Source organism: Carlito syrichta, unplaced genomic scaffold (genome assembly GCF_000164805.1).
Source record: "Carlito syrichta isolate Samal-C Ts95f unplaced genomic scaffold, Tarsius_syrichta-2.0.1 Scaffold303766, whole genome shotgun sequence".
Classification (NCBI taxonomy): domain Eukaryota; kingdom Metazoa; phylum Chordata; class Mammalia; order Primates; family Tarsiidae; genus Carlito; species Carlito syrichta.
The window spans coordinates 894266-901763 of NW_007247862.1; the positions used below are offsets into that span (position 1 = coordinate 894266).

At 40.0% G+C, this 7498-nt stretch overlaps 1 pseudogene; it reads right to left on the reverse strand.

The window, feature by feature from the left end:
- Positions 1–2985: 2985 nt before the first annotated feature.
- LOC103261574 lies at positions 2986–3962 on the reverse strand (annotated as a pseudogene).
- Between the last annotated feature and the right edge of the window lie 3536 nt (positions 3963–7498).

Genomic DNA, 7498 nt, shown 5'->3' on the forward strand with positions numbered 1-7498 from the left:
AACTGCCCAAACACCATTATGCAAGATGAAGATAAAATCAATTTCTGTCTCAATAAATGAGGAAAAAGAATAACAAGATGGGACACACACACACACACACACACATACAGACACGCACATGAAAGCACATAAAGATAGAAGCAGAAATCATTGAGCTGGAAAATAAAGAAAAGACCTACTTAATAAATCAAAATCCTAGAATTTGAAAATTAATAACACATTTAGCAAACTATTAGTTGAATGTAAAGAGTTGATAAAATCACAAACCAAGAAATGACAAGAGAAGAATAATTATTGAAATATTTTTTAAACTATATGTTATTTGATGTTTTTGCTTGAAGGCATTGAGAATTCTATCTACTTTTAAATTCAGTGTTCATTATTCTGGGTTAATGTTCTCATGTATTCAGTGAGCACTTTCAACATGCAAGTTTAGGTATTTTTGTATTTTAGAAAACATTATAGAGTTATATAAAAATTTGCTATTTCATTGTCTTATTTTGTTTTGTTTAAGAATTCCAATATTATGAATATTTATTCTTTGTCATCTATTTCCATTACTTTCTCTCTAACCCCTTTTATATTCTTTTTGTCATTTTCTATCTTTTTTCATTTTTGCTTGTTTTCTTTGTGTTTTTCATTAATTTTTTTATTTGAGCCAATTTTTACTTTTTTCTGGAAGTTTATTCTTTTTGATATACCTTTAATGTTTTGTTTTATTTTTCTTCTGTATTTCGTCAATAATACCTCCTTTTTAACTTTTTCCATTCTGTTCTTAGATTTGTATTTTTTAATAAAAGTGGTTATTTATATCTCAAAAGCTTATGCAAGATAATGAATTATGTTTGGAGTACCTGGTTACAGTTGTCTTCTGCTTCCATAGTTGCTTTGGAGAGGATGGATTTTTCTCCATAATATGTTTGCTATTTAATTTCCCGATATTTTCCCCCCACTAGACCTTCTTGTGGGTGGTTTTTATGGTGTGTGTGTGTTTTAAAGACTCCTGGTTTATGACACCCTCTTCTATCAGTTAAACAAAGTCCAAGTATTATAGACTTGTTTATTTCCTTTTGTTTGTCTGTTGATGATAAGGAAAAAGAGTGAGAATCCTCATATTTGTGGATTTCCTTTTATCTTGCAAGAATACAAATTTCATTTTTATTTATTTCTTCACCGCCCATCTTTCTGCCTCTTGTCCTCTACAGTGGTATGAATTTCAGACTGCCCTTTTAAATCATGTCTGTCCATATAAATTTTGCATGCTTTAAAGTTCCATTTACAATATCCCATTATTTTGCCAAGATATGTTTTGAGTATTTTCAAACAGAGGGTATGTTTTAAAGTCAACAGTAGCATCATTTGCTAGTATTCTTCTATCTTGCTCTCTTTTTTTTAAGAGTTGGAGTCTCACTCTGTCGCCCAGACTGGAGTGCAGTGGCCGCTCCCGGCCACCACCGCAGCCTCACCTGCTGGGCTCCGGCGATCCTTCCGCCTCCGCCTTCAGAGTAGCTGGAATTACAGGCGCGCACTACCACGCCCGGTTGAGTTTTTGATTTATTGTAGAGATGAGGTCTCGCTGCCCAGGCGGGTCTCGAACCCCGCGGGCTCAGGCAATTCACTCACTCAGCCTCCCAAAGGCGTGGGATTACAGGCTGAGCCACCGAGCCCGGCTTATCTTTCTTATTTTTTAAAAAAATTTCACTTTGCTCACTATAAAATACCTTGGAAAGCCAAAGTGATATCGGAAGTTAAGGGATTATGCACTGGGTTTGGTGATTTTCTCTTTTTACTCACAGCTATATTGAAATGTTTGAATATTCAGTCATCAAGTCATGGAGAAAATATAGTTTTAATGTAGATTTATTTTTCATTCTTCTTGTTTTGCATAGTCGGGGACGGAAGATGCATCAACAATTGGCAGCCATTGTGTTCAGCAACTTAACTTCACAAAATCTCTTTCAAATGTTTGAAGTTGCATATTAGAGCAAACACGAATCTTCCCTTTACTAGGGTCAGCATCTCCAATGTCATCACCTTTATTCAAATGATAGTTCTCAATAAGATACCAATGCAGACATTCTGCCAATTATATGCACGTATTTGCCAATCCTTTCCCATATTTCCCAATTTTCCTTTCTGTAAAGGAAATGGAAAAAAAATGTTTTTATGGAAAAGTCAAATGTATTTAATGAAAAACTAAAATTAATAAAAATTAGTGAACACACACACAGCAGCAGCAGCAGTTCTATATATTGACTTCCAAAAGGGAAAATCAGTGGTCCACGACCACTCAAGATAACTTGTCAGTTAAAGGTACAACAAACGAACAAGCATACACACACACACACACACACACACACACACACACCCAAAAGGATTTTTCAACAATACAATCAATCTACAACAAACAAAATACTCAGAATTATTTCACAATACAAAAGATGCTCCTCTTGGTGAATATATATATACCCCCCCCCAGTGGTTTTCTGCCAACTTATTTTTAAATACATTAGCATTACTACATGCAACAGTTTCCTGTGTTTAACAGCCTTTGTTTTATGTACCTCTACCTTTCCAGCTTCCACCCACCAAAAGAGTTTCCGGGTTGGCCCACAGTTGGGTGCCTTGTCTGTTGAAATTGAATGCAAACGGTTGGACCGCCGCCTCCACACGTGGAAATCGCGACATTGATGCCCAACTTGCCATTTTCTTCAAAAAGCTTTGCCACGCCGGCGTCAAAGACGAAGCAGTCGCTGTTCCTAAAGGCTGACGCCCTTCCCTCCCGAAGGGGTTGAGGAGTGGCCTCCCAGATCAGCCGCCGCCTGCGGCCGTTGAGCTCCAGCCGGTAAGCGAAGGTGGCCGCCCGCTCTCGCGTCCCTACCAGCTGCAGGACGGCGAAGAACCGCTGGCGACCGTCGCGTTTCCCCCGTTTCTTCCACACTAGCATGAAGTCGCAGCCCAAGCAGGACTGCATCATGACCCACTTCACGGGGGCGGAAGGTGAATGTCGGTGGCCAGGAAGACGATGTCCTCCCCCTGCAGCGTCGTGAGGGAGGTGTGCTGGCGCCGCAGGTGGGGGGTGACCGCGTCCAGAGGGCCCTGCCAGGGGCGGCACGCGCGGGAGCAGGGGCAGGCGTAGGGCCGAAACTCACAGAGCTCCTGGTGGCCGGCCTCTGCTGGGTGCGGCAGCGCGGCTTCACAGCCAGACGAGGCGCACTGGCACGCCGAAAGGACCCAGAGGGCCACTTTCTCCATCACCAGGTCGCCCGCGGATCCCAGCGGGCTCCTGCAGCTGGACGGCAGGGGAGCCTGGGGCGACAGTTGCTGCACACCCGACGGCCCCTGCGACATTGGAGGATGGGGGGCTGCACCTAGTCGAAGCCGACCGCACCCTCGAAGAGCCGGGCCACGTGGCGGATGGCTGCGGTGGTGCCAGGCGGGTCGAGCACCCTCGGGGATGGTGTTGAGGGAGCAGGCGGGGCGCTGTGCAGTCGTGGCCGCCTCGGCTCCTTTCTGTCCGCGGAGACCTCCTGGGACTCGGGCCTGGCTCCAACGCGCCGCCTCCAAGCCTCCCCATCTCGGGTCGCGCCACCGCCTCTTCCGCGCTCCCAGACCTTGGAGGATCCTAGGCCTCTGCTCTTCCAGAGCAAAGCCCCGCGACGTCCGCCACGTCCCGCAAAGGCCCGCAAGGCCCGCAGGGCTCCGCAAGGCCCCGCGAGGCCCACAAAGCTTCCGAAAAGCCTCGCAACTTGCCTACAAGCCCCGCGATGCCCCTCCACGGGCCTGCAACGACTCACGATGGCCTGCAAAGCAGGAGATGCCAGGCAGCGCCCCGCTGCTGCCCACCCCTCTGCAACGCCCACGATGCCCTGCTGCGGCCTGCAAGGGCAACTCTCCCTGTCTCCAGCCACCACCGATGCTGGGCTCCATGTCTCAATTGTAACCCTTAACATGTCATGCATTCCTAGGTATTATCTTTATCTGGAAGTAAACCGAGTCTCTGTCATTCTCCGTATGTCCTTGCACCTGTTCAGAAGCAGGTACAATGGATACAAAGGATATTTTGATCAGTGATCGTGTATCGGAGTGGGGACTCAATTCAGTTTTACATTTACGGAAAAAGTAAAGAGACAGAAGAATATTCATCTCCTGTCTCCTCTATCCTTAATATTTGGGTATTTTTTTTTAACAATGAATTACCCAATATTAGGACATTATTATTGACTAAATGTATTCTTCATTCAGATTTTGTCAGTTTTTACCAAATACCTTTTATTGATTGATTTTTGTCAAAGGATCCCATCCAGGGTGCAACCTTACATTTTTTTAAATACTGTAATTGATGATAACTGTACATATTTATGAGGTACGTGTAATATTTTTGATACATGTATGCAATGTGTAATGATCAAATCATTACCACTGGTATAGTCAATACCTCAGATATGTATTATTTCTTTGTGTCAGGAATATTTTGCATTTATATATTTTCTCCTAGCTATTTTAACATATAATATACTATACATTACTACTAATTATAGTCACCTACTGTGCTATAGAACCCTAAAACTTTCTTATCTCATCGTAATTTAGAAGTCAGTAATATGCTTCTCCCTCCTGCCCTCTCCCTTCTGCCCTTACCAGGCCCTTGCTAGCCTCTGGTATCTATCATTCCACACGACTTCTACAAGATCAACTTTTTTTAGCTAACATGTAAGGAGTGAGAACATGCAGTATTTGTCTCTTGGCATTTGGCTTATTTCACTTGACATGCTGTTCTCCAGACTCATGGATGTTGAAACGGACTACACGATTTCACTTTTCTATTTTTATTTTTTGAGGAGAGGAGAGATGAACAGTACTATATTATGTATGTGAATACACATATATAATGTGAGTACACATACATAATATAGTACTTTATGCATTCATTCATTGGTGAACACAGGTTGATTCATTCATTGGTGAACACTTGGGTTGATTTCATATCTTGCCCATTGTGAACAGTGCTGCAATGAACATGGGAGTGTAGATGATGCTTTGATGTACTGATTTTCATATATAATATATATATATCATTACTTTTGTGTGTGTGATTTGACTATTTGACTTGTGTTAGGGTTTGTGAGAGGAAGAACATAGAATTAAGGTAGTGCTTTCATCACATCATATCACACATCATTTCAAGCAAGGGTACATACATCTACATGAATAACACCTATTGATGTTAACTTTGTTCACCTGGCTGATGTAGAGTTTGCTAGGTTTTTTTTTACTCTAAAATTACTCATTCTACTCTTTTTCCATACTGTATTCTCAGGAAAGAAGTCATTATGCTCAGCCTACACTTAAGGAGTGAGAAGTTATATTCTCCTTTTTTTTGGAAGGCAAATCATTTAAATAAACTATTTGAAATTATTCTGCTTGGGAAATTTGGCTTTTCTTTCTCATTATATTTTTGAGTATGAATTCCAAGATATTTATTTTATATTTTGGGTTGTAATCTAACATTTTTCTGTTGTTGCCATTCAAATTATTCTAGGATTAGCCACTTGGAGATCTTCAAGTTGATTCCTATGCCCGTTTGCTTGCATCAATATGTAAATGTATGTCTGTTTGTGTTTTAGCACTACTTTGTTACCTTGTTTTGCACTACAAAGTGTTCCACGTTCATCTTGTATATTTCATGCCTCAGTCCCAGAAGCTATTGTTTTTCTTATAAGTCATAGTCCTTTCATTGGAGAATGATATTTTTAAAAATAAGGTATTCATGGTGTAAGTGCTCATTTCTACAGAGATGTCTTTTCTTTCAGACACACAAAGCTTAAGGAGCAAATAGATGATTTAAATGAGTCTACACTAACTCATGTAAAAAGACATATCTGCATGCAGCCATATATATTTTTATTAAGGTACACATGTGTCTTTACTGAAGTCTCCAGTTCTAATCCATTAACTATATATTACTTAAATCTTCTTTCATTGCTTGCTGTATAAGTAATGTGAGAAATCTGACTTACTCCCAGTCTATCATTCACTTAATTGTTCATTTCCAGTATACAGGTATAGTAGTGTCATAATTGTTCATCTGTAGCCCTGTGGGACACAACTCTATCAACAAGAATATAGTATTACTATTCATATCCTTTTCTCTTTAGTCTTACAGACTCCACTCATTTTCAAATTACTAGGTCAGCACCTATTCTTTCTTCTCTCTTTCAGTAAGATTGTTATCACAATCACCTTTTCTTCCTGGGATTCACTACCACATAAAACATTTTTCTTTTAATTTGAATATATTACAGTTCACTCCTGTGCTGCAAAGTTCTATAGGTTTTATCACATGTATAAGATCATATATTTAGAATTATAATACTTAGAATAATTTCATGACTTTAAAAACTCTCTATGCTTCACCGATTTATGCCTATCCTCATCCCTCTTTCTAAACTTTTGGAAAAAAACTATCTTTTAAATTCCCTCCATACATTTGACTCCTCCAGAATGTCATATATTGGAATAATACCTTTTGTAGCTGTTTCAAACTGGCTTTCTGCACTTAACATTATGCATTTAAAAGTTTCTTCATGTCTATTCAGGACTTGAAATGCTTTGGGTTTTTTTTTCTTTTTATTGCTACATAATATTCCATCATATGTTGCAATATTTATCTATTCACGATTAAGGAATAGATATCTTGTTTTTTTCTGTTTGGGGAATTACTATTAAAATTGCCATAAAAATTTATAGGCAGACTTTTTTGTAGTCATAAATTTTTAAATTATTTGAAGCATGATTTCGGAGAGCATGGTTACTGGATCATGATGACACAATGTTCATGTTTGTGAAAAACTGTTACACTTTCAAAGTTGTTATTCCATTTTGCATTGAGTAACTAAGGAGAGTTTCTTTTGCTCCACATCCTTACCAGCATTTGGTGTTTTTAAAGTTTTAAATGTTAGCCATTTCTTTTTTTGACTTGGAGTTTCACTCCGTCGCCCAGACTGGAGTGCAGTGGCCGCTCCCAGCCACCGCAGCTTCGCCCTGCTGGGCTCCGGGCGATCCTTCTGCCTCAGCCCTCCGAGTAGCCTTGGAATTACAGGCGTGCGCTACCACACCTGGCTGATTTTTGATTTATTGTAGAGATGAGATCTCGCCAAGTTTCCCAGGCGGGTCTCGAACCTGTTTTTTATAAGTCTGTAGTGGTATCCTATTGTTGTTATAATTTTCAATTTATTTATGGCATGATTTGAATATTTTTCCTTTTTTGTGTGTGTCATCTGCATATTTTTGAATTTTGCCCATTTTGTATTTGGGACGTTCATTTCTGTGTTGTTGAATTTTAACAATTCTTCATATATTTTGCATATTAGTCACTTACTAAATATGTGTTTTTCCCCCAGTGTAGCAGTTTGTCTTGTGATCTTAGTTCTTCAATGAATACAGTAAGAGCCATTGCTCTTCAGTCTGATCAGCTGTTTCTTGTCATAAAGATGAG